General features: G+C 41.2%; 1 long non-coding RNA gene across 1 annotated transcript in view; it reads left to right on the forward strand.

Annotated features, from left to right (window-relative positions):
- Positions 1-521: 521 nt before the first annotated feature.
- The window catches only part of LOC123986431, a 28,086-nt gene continuing 14,214 nt past the window's right edge, over positions 522-14,393 (forward strand). The window contains exon 1 of the long non-coding RNA XR_006828880.1: positions 522-577. This is a non-coding gene — a long non-coding RNA (uncharacterized LOC123986431). The remainder of the gene's footprint in view (positions 578-14,393) is intronic.

Genomic DNA, 14,393 nt, shown 5'->3' on the forward strand with positions numbered 1-14,393 from the left:
TAATGCAACTGAATATCTTCTAAAACACCTAGAATAGAAACTGTAACTATAAATTTCGTGAAAAGAAACTAATATACAACAGTTATTACGCAATTTTTCAAAAAATATACCAGGCATGTTCATGTTTTGGCCATATTTACTGTTTATATGTTCACTTTTATTAGGAGTTTTCTTTAAAACACTATTTTTCTCCATACAACCACATTCCAAATGACAAAGCTTCCAAAACATTGAAATATTGATAAAAACAGTGAATATTGATCAATATTCCTGTGACCAAAAGTACCCAAGTGCTTTACAAGCGCACAAGCTGAGAATAGAACATATGGCTGTAAGTGCGGTCGTTTTCTTCGTCTTGAGCAGACTAATCGATTGGTATACTGGATGTCTGTGTAGCTCCTCAAGTTGGTCAGTAGAGGATAAAGATTGTCTCCCCCAAAGCAACTCTCTTTCAATTTGACGAGAGAAACATAACCTAAGAGCTCATTGACCTCACCAAGATGGCGGCCCGCAACAACGATCTCTATTGACACATAATGCAGCTGTTTTTGGACTGATAACAGCGAAAATGACAAAAGTAAGTCAGCGGTTGTAACTGTAAATGTATATTGCTGCGTTTTTATTATTATTAGTCGGCTAATAACTCTGAGTTTTGTGAGTTGAGTGATGAGTTACACAGCTAATCAGAGCTGGAGCTCAGCTTTCTGTAGAATGGTCGGCCTGCGTGTAGGATGAGAGAAGAGATATGAGGAAGGCAACTTGTGCAGCTATGTAAAGTGATTACAGAGTGATTTATGTTGTGATATAAATTTATTTAGATACTTGGTGTTTGTTTGTTTGGTGTGGATAAAAATGTTCGGTTTGAGATGCTAGCTGAGCCTCCTGGCTTCGCGGAGGTGAGTGGCATGCATAGGCTGACAAAATAATCTGATCGTCCATGGATTACCCATTGCATTTTGAGGCGAAAATCGATATTCCTGCCTGGTCCATGCTCAAAGCCCCCCTCCAGTGTATTTTGACATTTCTATGATATTTCATTTCCTTACAATGTTGATTACCCACATAGTTTGGCAAATATTCTTTGCCAAATAGCTTAATTTTGTGTTCAAATTTGCAAAAATTGCTTCGTTACTAAAACGGGGTGGTGATATCCATCCATCCATCGTCAACCGCTTATCATGCATACAGGGTCGCGGGGGGGGGGCTGGAGCCAATCCCAGCTGACATCGGGCGCAAGGCGGGGTACACCCTGGACAGGTCGCCAGTGCGGTGGTGATATGACTATAGTAATTCCATAAGTCATATGTCATTCTCCAAGCTTGCGCAGGCGCACTGTCATGCCTTGTTAAACTGTCACGGCATCACGCCTCATTAAGTCAGAGCATCACACTGATAAACATCGTTGTGAGCTAGCTAACTAATTAATCATGTAATTTACTTAGAGTTATCGTGTGCAGTACATGACAGGACCATTGACTGTATGATTGATAACAGCTGATACTCGCACATTAGTTTCTGTCATGGGTAAGTAATGGCTAGACAGTAAAGTGTTCTAAACTTTACAGTGTAGTGATGTAAACACAGCATATCGTTAGTGAACCCTCCATTCAAATTCCAATTTGCATAATAATTTGGAACCAAGGTGTATATTCATGCATCAGTGTCTTTAGAAAGTGTAAAGACATGCAAGTTAGGTTATTTTAAACAACTGTGTGATAGTGACAGTACAGCCAGTGATGTTGAGATGACCTATCCAAGGTGGAGTCCGGTCTTCCACGCAAATCTGCAACTGAATTAAGCTTCTTACCCACTCATCAATGTCAGCCCCTGAGCTGTCCCCAACACAAGCCTGACACAGCTGGCACAGGTCATCTGTAAAATATGATACAGGCATTAATGTAGTCTACTGTTAATAGAGACATAATATTTACATATACCTGTTATAGTATTGCAAATCTGTGTCATTCAACAAGGACATTGCTATGTCCAGCCTCAATATCTAACTTACTGGTCCGCAGGGTACAAGACAAAAACTTTCCGTTAAGTATAATTATGATGACTTTTTGATGATTGATGGCCACAGAGATATTCACATTGTTACACTGTTGTTGTGTCCTGTTGTTTGGGATGTACAGTTGTGGAGCATGTCCACTTGCCAATAGCTGGATCGTGTTTGTGGACCAGCGCTCTACAAAGAGAACATATCTTGGTTAGTTTGCCAGTTTTAACTTGAGCCATGTAAGATCTTTTCAATTCATGGTCAGTTCAATGTTAAAATGACTTCACAGGGACAAGCTTATGTTAGCTTAGGTAAGCACTCACAAGGAAAATGATTTCATGTACGTTGTTGCTCCCTCAATGTTATCCGAAGTGCAGGAATACATGATTATTAAAGCTGGTACTTAACCTACCTTGTCACATCCCTGCAGTGTACACAATCTTACTTCATAGTCTTTTGGCACATCTGAGGTATACCTTGCCTCCCTCCCAAACATGAGAAAGTATGGGCTGTACATATTCATCAGCTGCTTCTATGTCCAAAGTGCAAACATGGTTGACTGCAAAAACTGGTTCCAATGTTTGGGGTGATCGGCCACCACTTTGTTCAGGGACCTCAAAATGCAGATTAAATATAGACATGAGAAAGCAGAAGATAATTTGGGTTCATATGTATAATAAAACTGCTGCTAGGTACAGCAAATCAACACATTATACTATGAGAGCAAGAATTCATTCATTCATGTATTAAAAACAAAACATACCATTATATTGTCCCATTCAGTTTCTTCACAATGTCATTGGTCTGTGGATGATGATGAGAGCAGACTTGACTTGATGCTGACACAACACATAGCTGATGTTTTAAGAGGAGGAAGGACATGAAATAAGTCAGCATAGCAGTAGGCCTAATTACACATTGGGGACACATAAGGCATGGTTACTGTACCTTCGGAATATTACCAGTTAATTTAGCCACCAGTTAAACTGTAACACCGGACCTGATCTGTGGGCCGCTGCTCTACAGATGTCACCTGGGATTGCCCCTCCCTTGCACTTTGTTGTAAAACTCTGTGCCCTGGTCTGCTAGCAGTAATTTAGGTGCACCAAATTTGTAAAAACTAGGCTTCTATCCATTTGGTGAAATAATCAACCATGACACACATGTACTGGTTAACACCATTTGTTAGTCTAAGTTTACCCACCAGCTTCATCCCAACAACTTCAAGAGGCTCTGTAACCTGTGTACCTGCATACTGTGTTTGCAGTGTATGCCATCATTTTCTTAACCGCTATTGGATTGTACCATGTCTTTTCTTTAATATTTGCCCTCCTCAACTGACACTGTGGACACTGAACAACCTAAAATAGACAAAAAACTATTTTGACTGTAACTGAAAACAGTTCTTCAGTGTTACATCCACAGAAAGCCCTACACATTACACTCCCCAGTGCTCCATGACAGGAATGCACATAGGTGGATGAATTATAAATTATCAGTTAAAATTATATGTAAAGGCCTCTGTGCAGTTGCTGAATGTTTGTTTCACCTCAACATTTTCAAGATACCAACTCACCCACAAGCAAATGTCCTCCTCCATTCCAGGCCAGTAGTAGTGGCTGATTATAGCAATGTGACATTCAGCAATTTTTGTCTTTTCTTCAGTCACAGTAATGGGTCAATCTAGCTACTAATGTAAAACGACCTAGAGTTTGCATTGCATATTGAACTTGAATTTGTGCACTGTTAACATGTGGTTTGGTTTTGTGTTTTGTTTTTACACCACATCTGTTGCCTGTTGCATATGTTAATGATTTGATTTTGGTTAGGTCTAAATGATAAATGGATATGAATATGAAGAATATGGACCATGACCAATGGTAGATACAGCTGTTGTATCACAAGTTAATTTGAGCATATAGTATCACGCATTGCCAAAACTCACTCCACGCACAGTTCCTTGATCAACTCAATGTCCATGAATAATAGTATTTGATACAAATGTAAGACTGACAAGACAATGTTAATGATTGTAGAGAGACGCAGTGGAAAAATTAATTCTGCCTGAAGGAAGAAAGATAACATGAACTTTCACATTTAAATTGCTAACTAGAATTAACAGCATGTTAATTTCTCAAACAGCTGTTCTGTTGTCAAAACTCCAGTCGGCGGTTCTTATCCCACACAAGCACACCCTTCCCACAGTCCACTACTTCTACTACTCTGCAGAAGAGGACTGATATTGCCTCCTCCAATATAGTAAGAGCTCCATCAGCAGTGTGAGATATAAACAGCCCTTATGGGAGCTTTCAAACATTCCCCTGCCTCCATTCACTCTAATATGAAATTGATACAGAGAATGCCAAATGTGTTGTGCAGAGCACTGAGACATAAAATATCTGGAGTGACTGGAACATATAACATACACTATATTGATTGATCTGGGAGCAGATAAGAACACAGAGCAGAACTTGGCTGGGTTTCACTTTATTTAGTGGTGAAGTGCTAACACCCACCTCAGATTACTTCTAAAGTGTGTAGAGTTTCCAGCTCCTCCTCACTGCTTAGAGAGAGAATGTAGTTACACTCAGTGAATAGTGTCATAATTAATCACTTTGTCACAGTTTGGGATTTTGTTTGGTGTTTCTTGCTCTATTTTGGAAGTTTTGTGTCTTGTCCCACTTTATTCCCTGTCTGTGTCTTCCCTTTGATTACCTGATGTGTCTCATCTGTGTTTAATCTCCCTGGCTGCTTTTGTGTGTATGTGATTCTTGGTCTTTTGTCTGTGGACATTTATGTTACCTATTTGGATTTACTTTGTCTGGTTTTATGACCTTGTTTTATTGGACTACTTTGTTTGGATTTTTTGGACACTGCACACAAAACAAACTCATCCTGCCATGTTTAGTTTCTGAGATTGGGTCCAAAGCTGTTTTGCTGACTGTGCACTCAGTATTCCATCCTGACACTTTTATGGAGGTCTAAAAGAGTACATTGACACCGGGACAAATACATACAATGTTTAAAAATACAATACTTTCATTGTCTCTCGGTTGGTCGATTGTCAGGTTAATGGAAGTGAATTCTGTTGAGCCAAAACCCTTTTATTATTATTACTTTGACTCTCTCTCTCTCTCTCTCTCTCTCTCGACCAGGGATACAGATACGTTGTTATGGTGAAGGACACTGGGACTCAGAAGCAGACACAGAGGACAGGTTAGAGTCAGATACAGCGGGTGAAATAAGTATTGAACACGTCACCATTTTTCTCAGTAAATATATTTCCAAAGGAGCTATTGACATGAAACTTTCACCAGATGTTGGTAACAACCCAAGTAATCCATACATACAAAGAAACCAAAACAAAGAAGTTCAGAAATAAAGTTGTGTGTAATAATGAGAAATGACACAGGGAAAAAGTATTGAACACGCTTACTGATATTTATTCAATACTTTGTACAAAAGCCTTTGTTGGTAATGACAGCTTCAAGATGCCTCCTGTATGGAGAAACTAGTCGCATGCATTGCTCTGGTGTGATTTTGGCCCATTCTTCCACACAAACAGTCTTCAAATCTTCCGTGGTTCCGTGGGCCTCTTCTATGAATCTTGATCTTCAGTTCTTTCCATAGATTTTCAGTGGGATTTAAGTCAGGTGATTGGCTGGGCCATTCTAGCAGCTTTATTTTCTCTCTTTAAAACCAGTTGAGAGTTTCCTTGGCTGTGTGTTTTTGATCGTTGTCTTGCTGAAATGTCCACCCTCGTTTCATCTTCATCATTCACGGAGGTTGCTGACGTACTGCGGTAAGCGTGTCGACTCATTTCCGTTTCCGGTGCTTGTGTGTTGTTATCGTGTTGTGTTGCTCTCGCTAAATAACAGTTACATTTGTTAGATTACAGCAGCCAACTGTCCGCTAAACACTTATTCTTACAGTAATTTTGCCTAAGCACTCACAGTTCTTTCCATCTTTTAGTGACTGCTGTTCAATCTCATAGTTGTTCTAAAGTTTTGGTAGCTGACGCTACAATACTTTAGCTTAGCCATTAGCAACTTTAGCTTAGCAGCTAGCGATGGCTTCTCCTTCTACCTCTCTCTCTCCTACTTTCTCCTGCTCCGTGTGTCAGATGTTCAGTTACTCCTCTGCCTCCTTTAGCTGTAATGGTACGTGTAATAAGTGTAGTTTATTTGTAGACATGGAGGCGAGGCTCAGTGATTTAGAAGTACTGCTCTGCACCTTGGTAGATCAGTCTTTAGCTACTGTAGCTAGCAAGTCCCCGGTAGTCTGTGCGGAACGGCCTGAGTTAGCCTGTGGTAGCCGTCCCCCGGCATCTCCTGTGCAGCCAGGAAGGGGGGGCTGGGTGACTGTCCGAAGGAGGAATAGTCGTAAGCATTCAAAGTCCACGAGGCACCATCAACCTGTTCATGTTTCTAACAGATTTTCCCCACTCAGCAACACACCCGCTGAGAAACCAACTCTGATCATTGGCAGCTCCATTTTGAGAAACGTGAAGTTAGCGAAGACAGCGGCCGTAGTTAAGTGCATCCCTGGGGCCAGAGCGGGCGACATTGAGTCTTATTTGAAACTGCTGGCTAAGGATAAACGTAAATACAGTAAGATTGTTATTCACATTCATTGTAATAACTCCCGGTTACACCAATCGGAGGTCACTAAGATTAATGTTGAGTCGGTGTGTACATATGCAAAAACAATGTCAGACACCGTAGTTTTCTCTGGACCCCTGCCAAATCTGACCAGTGATGACATGTATAGCCGCATGTCGTCATTCCGCCGCTGGTTGTCGAGGTGGTGTCCAGCAAACGATGTGGGCTTTGTAGATCATTGGCAGACTTTCTGGGGAAGACCTGGTCTGATTCGGAGAGACGGCATCCATCCCACTTGGGAAGGAGCAGCTCTCATTTCTAGAAATCTGGCCAAGTTTATTAGCGGACCAAATCCATGACAACCCAGAGTTGAGACCAGGAGGCAGAGTCGAAGTCTAACACACTTCTCTGCTCCTCCATTTCAGGAGTTACTTAGTGAAAATCCTATAGTGACGGTGTCTGCTCCCCGACCATCGATATTTAAATCAAAGGTAAACAGAAGAGGAGCTGTACATAAAAACCTCATAAAAATTAAAACCACAAGAGCAATAGTGCAAACGAATAGGAGAGTTAAATGTGGACTCTTAAACATCAGATCTTTCTCTTCTAAAGGTGTACTAGTAAATGAACTAATATCAGATTATGATATTGATTTATTTTGTCTTACTGAAACCTGGCTGGGTGATGGAGAATATGTTAGCCTAAATGAATCCACCCCTCCCAGTCATATTAATACTCACATTCCGCGAGGCACAGGCTGAGGAGGTGGAGTTGCAGCTATCTTCGACTCTAGCCTATCAATCAGCTCTAAACCTAAGCTAAACTATAACTCATTTGAAAGCCTTGTTCTTGGTCTTTCGCACCCAAGTTGGAAATCACTGCAACCAATTCTTTTTGTTATAGTATACGGAGCACCTGGTCTGTACTCTGAATTCTTATCTGAATTTGCAGAGTTTTTGTCAACTTTAGTCCTTAAAACGGACAAAGTTATTATTGTAGGGGATTTTAATATTCACGTGGACGTTGAGAATGACAGCTTTAGTACTACGTTTATCTCTCTCTTAGATTCCATTGGCTTCTCCCAGAGTGTTCATGAACCGATTCACTGTTTTAACCACACCCTCGACCTTGTTTTGGTATATGGTATTGAAATTGAACATTTAATAGTGTTCCCACAGAATCCCTCTTTATCTGACCACTGTTTGATAACTTGAGTTTGTATTGCTGAACTACACTCCATTAGGCAAAACTTTCTATACAAGATGTCTGTCTGATAGTGCTGTAGCTAAATTTAAGGATGCGATTCCATCAGCTCTAAACTCATTATCAAGTTACAAAGTAACGGAGGACTCCTATGCTAGTTTCAGTCCCTCCCAAATCGATCATCTTGTTGATAGTGCAGCAGGCCCCTCTAAAAAAGAAAAATAATAAAACAAAGACGGTTAGCTCCATGGTATAACACTGAATCTCGCAAATTAAAGCAAATATCGCGGAAACTTGAGAGGAATTGGCGTTCCACCAAACTGGAAAATTCTCGTTTAATTTGGCAAGATAGTCTTAAAACTTATAGGAAGGCCCTCCGTAATGCCAGAGCAGCGTACTACTCGTCATTAATAGAGGAAAATAGAAACAACTCCAGGTTTCTTTTCAGCACTGTAGCCAGGCTGACAGAGAGTCACAGCTCTATTGAGCCAAGTATTCCCATAGCTCTCAGTAGTTACGACTTCATGAGCTTCTTTAATGATAAAATTCTAACTATTAGAAACAAAATTCACCAAGACCTGCCCTCAACTGGCACCAACTTATCTCTAAACTCAGTTGGTAAAGATTGAGGGAAGCAAAGCAGTCTAAACATATCTGGTTCTACAGCTGCTTCTAAGGTTCCTAACTTCAATAATTTCTTCATCTAAACCATCAACCTGCCTCTTAGACCCCATCCCGACTAGGTTGCTTAAATATGTTTTACCCTTAGTCAGCACTTCTATACTAGATATGATCAATCTATCTCTATCAACAGGCTATGTACCACAATACTTTAAAATAGCGGTAATTAAACCTCTTCTGAAAAAGCCCAAACTTGATCCAGATGTTTTAGCCAACTATAGACCTATATCTAACCTTCCATTTCTCTCCAAGATCCTTGAGAAAGCGGTTGCTAAACAGCCGTGTGACTTTCTACAGAGCAATAGTTTATTTGAGGATTTTCAGTCAGGATCTCTCTCTCTCTCTCTCTCTCTCTCTCTCTCTCTCTCTCTCTCTCTCTCTCTCTCTCTCTCTCTCTCTCTCTCTCTCTCTCTCTCTCTCTCTCTCTCTCTCTCTCTCTCTCTCTCTCATTGCTGAAAAGCAGCCCCACCCCCAAACTTCACTGTTGGTATGGTGTTTTTAGGGTGATGTGCAGTGCCATTTCTCCTCCAAACATGGTGTGTATTATGGCATCCAAACAGGTCAATTTTGCCCTCATCTGACCACACTATATTCTCCCAGTATTTCACTGGCTTTTCCAAATGTTGTGCAGCAAACTTTAAACGAGCTTCAACATGCTTTTTCTTCAGCAATGGAGTCTTGCGTGGTGAGCGTGCATACAGGCCATGGCGGTGGAGTGCATTACTTACTATTTTCTTGGAGACAACAGTACCTGCTAATTGCAGGTCTTTTTGAAGCTCTCCACAAGTGGTCCTTGGCTCTTGGACAACTCTTCTGATTATTCTTTTCACTCCTCTGTCAGAAATCTTGCGAGGAGCACCTGGTCGAAACAAATTTATGGTGAAATGATTGTCTTTCCACCTCCGTATTATGGCCCCAACACTGCTCACTGGAACATTTAGAAGCTTAGAAATGCGCCTATAACCAATGCCATCATTGTATTTTGCAACAATTAGGTTGCGAAGGTTTTTACCCATCATGGGATGGCGTCTTGTGAGACACCTTGGCAATGAGACCTTTTTGTAGGCCATCAGTTGGGATTGAACCAGCTGATATTAATTTGCACTGACAAGGGTCTGGATTTCTTTTTAATTACTGATAGTTTTCAGCTGTTGTCTTGGCTTTCCATGCCTTTTTGCACCTCCCTTTCTTCATGTGTTCAATACTTTTTCCCTGTGTCATTTCACATTATTACACATAACTTTATTTCTGAAGTTCTTTGTTTTGGTTTCTTTGTATGTTTGGATTACTTGGGTTGTTACCAACATCTGGTGAAAATTTCATGTCAGTAGCTCCTTTGGAAATATATTTACTGAGAAAAATGGTGACGTGTTCAATACTTATTTCACCTGCTGTATACGGAGGTTTATTGAACAAAAACAATAGCGCAGGTGACATCCCAAAGGCAGAGGAATAGAGAGCCGAGCCCAGTCGCACACACAAATTTGTACACTGAGCCTTAGCTCTTGAATGGAGACTAACATTCACACACATTCATGCACAGATGGAACATCAGGGGCCATTCATGGTTCAGTATCCTGCCAAAGGGCACTTCGACATGCAGCCTTGAGGAGCTGGGGATTGAACCGCTGATCTTCCAATTAGCGGGCAACTGGCTCTACATCCTGAGTCCCCGACCCCAGCAGGTAGGCTGGGGTCGGGGACATCGGCACATGCATGGGGCTGACCTGGTGGATGTCTGGAGGATGGAGAATCAGGGTGCCCGTGTCTACTCATGGCGTTGAGTGGTCCGTACTGTGCTCCAGCTGTCCAGGATCAACTTCTGCCTGGTCCAGTCCTCCTGGGGGTCTCCCTTATCTACAAGGGCGGCAGGGAAAAGCGGGACTACTGGCCCCTGACAGTGCTAGGCGCAGACTACACAGTGCTCGCCAAGGTGTTGGCCAACAGGCTTAAGGCCATCACTCCCACCATCATCAGCTACGCCCAGACTAATGCCATTGAGGGTCAGGGGATTGTGGATAACATTCTCTTAGTGTGTGATTGGCGCAATGGCTGGTGATGTGGACCTGCCATGTTGGCAGCAGGACCTGCTGTGGACGCTGCTCTTTGGCCTGCCCTGTGAGGGCAGGTCATCCTGCTCATGGACGGTGAACTTTGTGCTGTACACATACTTTACAGATACTGTGCCCTTTTTGGCCACAGTGTGTCGTGTGCAGCGAGGTTCTGGCTAACAGCTGTCTGAAGCCGTCTTATCTACGTCGCCACCTGAACACCAAGCATGCCAGTGTATGTCAAAAGTCCCTTGTGTTTTTTAGATCAAAGCTGGACGAGTTGCAAAACAGCCCAAACAAACTGCAGTGGGTCTACCAAAAATGCACCAGAGCCATCTGGTCAGTTACAGAATAGCAAAAAAAGGGGTTACCCTACACAATCGTTGAAGACGTGTGCTTGCCAGCTGCCAAAAACATGGTTGAATGTATGATTGGTGAAAGAGAAGCAAAAAAGCTGGACATGATCTTGGTTTCCAATAACACTGTGTCGTGCCGCATCGATACAATGTCTGAACACATCCTAGCCACATTAGTCAGTCGCGTGAAGAAGAGCAACATCTCTTCATTTAATTTACTATTTATAAAGATTAAATGTGACAATTAACTTTAATCTTGTTATTTTGAACAAAGTTTTATGCTGGACTTTGTGTTATTCAAAATTTTGACACTAAGATTAAAAATTTTACAGCAAATGTATATCTGTTCCACATCAGTCAAAGGGATAATTGTTTACTAATTATCGGGATCGGCTGGAAATCGGCAGTCCATCCCTAAAATCGTAAACAAAGCAGGCAGTGGCGGACAATCTGACATAAAACAAAGCAGATAACGTTGCGTACTCTGATGTCGCAGGGCAAAAACTCCGGTTTTACAGTCTACATGACAACACTGCAACCGGCGTTGCTTAAAATCTTAACACTGACAGCGGTTTTCAATGTTTGGTTTCAGTGACGTGATACTGTGTTTCTGTGTGGACAAACGGCCAAACCGTGAAAATACCCATGTTCGTGTAGACAGGGCCTCAGTGTAGAACGGGGGTTTAATTCATGAGAGGTTGATTGCTGAAAACTCATCACAGGTGTGTAGGAAGCCTTGGGTGCTCTGGAGAAAGGCGGAGAGCGCCCATGTGCCACGCACAGACACAAAACAGACAGCTGACAAAGAAAAGGGGGGAGCAGGGGACAACAGGACTAAGGGGGTGGAAAACATGACATAATTTCTATAGCAGTTGTACGTTTTTAGATTAGAGGAATCCTCAGGCTGCATTGAATCACAGGAGTTCATTAAATAAATTTTGCCCAGGGAGCAGACATGGAGAGAGAGACAGGCGGTGAAAGCCAGTGTGTTTGCAGTGAGAGACCAGAGGTAAAGGGGTGGGGTGTGTGTGTGTGTGTGACTGAGTGCAGGGAGAAGAGAAGCCGAGGCAGGTATAAAGCAGGTCCATTTACAAATAATACTAAAAATGTCTCTGGGGATTAAAACATGCTTTCACATGGCAGTATAATGTAAAAAAAAAAGTTGGTATTTTTGTGTTAGGAGTTTGGTGGTCATCCCCCAAGAAAATTTGTTTTCCAATAAAGAAATATGCAATTCCACATAATTTGGAACATTGTTGGGCCTATTACCACATCTGTGAATAATAAGTAGGAAAATCTAGAGCAGATTTTGAATAAACTACACCCCAAAGCTAAACTTGCTAAATAAGTCTACTGGGTTTGAATTATAACCATTAGATCTGGGAAAATTTAAATGATTAGTTTTGATGCTCTCCACAACGATTGTACATTCATGGCGCAGCATCGAGCAGTTTGATCGTCATCACATTATAATGGCAGGAAAACATTGTTAATATGACCTCAGAATCATCACAGTTCATGTTTGCCTTTTGTGTCTTAATTTACTGCTTTATACATTTGTAGAAATTAACATAAAAAATAGGCAACATGAGAACATTTGAAGCATTTGATTTGTACATCAAAATCCAAAAGAATAATCTCCTCATTAGTTTAAAAGGACTTGTTTGCATCCCTAATTTGCTTTAATGTTACTAACCTCAGCTCCTCCGTGGTCAACACTGTCCATTCTGTTTCATTTAATTTAACTAACAAGATGTAGCTACAGGACAGAGCTGTAACCTGACAACTTAATGTTAATCTTATGCTCTCTCTCTCGCTCTTGCTCTCTCTGTCAGCCTTTGAAGAATGAGGAGAGGGAGACAGTTCAGTGTTACCATAACTTTGTGAAAATCATTAATGATCATGTGAAATTTTAGTAGGCGCTCATTCATTAAGTAGCAACAGTAGGCTTCAAATACGTTGCTAGCAATTGATTTTAACCAAGCCCTAAGCTCTGTTTCTTTAAGGCACTTTTGCACAGCTGAAGAATAAATCTGTTTTATATCTGTGGTACAATCCAAAAGAGACTTGCGTCAATAACACGACAGCTGCATGTTGGTCTTTGTAGTCGTAATCCAGCAAATTGTATTTGGACCAGCGAAAGAAAGAACTACAACACCACGAGCGGGGGTGGGGGGGCATTTTTAATTAGCATTAGAGGTAGTGCTACATGGACGTTGGAAAATGAAGACCTCACATAAGACATCAATGAGAGCTTTAATGTCCCTATATTGAACAGTTATTAAATTATTATTATCTACTACAACTACTATTATCCCTGCAAAAAATGTAAAGTAATTGGTCATGCCTGAGATTTGAACTGGGAACCTACTGCATGGAAAAAAAAAATTTCTGCCACTACACCACTCAACCACTTTCTAGAACAGAAAATGCAATATTTCCCTCTTCTCAGACTCAGACAGCATGATCTGTTAAATATAAAGACACCAAACAGCATTGACAATTAATAGATAATGAATAATCACCTACTAATTAAATGGGCAAAAACCTTCCTCTTCCATGTACATTTAGTGATTTGTCTGTCACTTTTATCCCCCCCAAAGAGACTTATGACCCCAGACCTGCTGCAGTGACAGATGCAGTGAGTGGGAATTGACCCCAGGTCCCCCACGCAAAAGGCAAGAACATTAACCACTATGCTACAGATCCCATTCTTCTGTGCCTTGAATGTATATACATACTCACCTTGCGCATACATACAGTGTTAACCTCATACATACATACACTTACGCATACTAACCTTGTGCATACATACATACTTACAAATGTAAGTATGTAGAGGTGCTGGTCATATAATTAGAATATCATCAACAAATTGAATTATTTCAGTAATTCCATTCAAAAAGTAAAACTTAGATATTCATTCATTACACACAGACTGATATATTTCAAATGTTTATTCCATTTAAAAATAACTAATGAAAATCCCAAAATCAGTATCTCTGAAAATTAGAATATTACTTAAGACCAATACAAAAAAAGGATTTTTAGAAATGTTGGCCAACTGAAAAGACTGAACATGAAAAGTATGAGCATGTACGGCACTCAATACTTAGTTGGGGCTCCTTTTTCCTGAATTACCGCAGAAATGCGGCGTGGCATGGAGTCGATCAGTCTGTGGCACTGCTCAGATGTTATGAGAGCCCAGGTTGCTCTGACAGTGGCCTTCAGCTCTTCTGCATTGTTGGGTCTGGCGTATCGCATCTTCCTCTTCACAATACCCCATAGATTTTCTATAGGGTTAAGGTCAGGCGAGTTTGCTGGCCAATTAAGAACAGGGATACCATGGTCCTTAAACCAGGTACTGGTAGCTTTGGCACTGTGTGCAGGTGCCAAGTCCTGTTGGAAAATGAAATCTGCATCTCCATAAAGTTGGTCAGCAGCAGGAAGCATGAAGTGCTCTAAAACTTCCTGGTAGACGGCTGTGTTGACCTTGGACCTC

The sequence above is a fragment of the Micropterus dolomieu genome, linkage group LG17, assembly GCF_021292245.1.
Source record: "Micropterus dolomieu isolate WLL.071019.BEF.003 ecotype Adirondacks linkage group LG17, ASM2129224v1, whole genome shotgun sequence".
NCBI lineage: Eukaryota > Metazoa > Chordata > Actinopteri > Centrarchiformes > Centrarchidae > Micropterus > Micropterus dolomieu.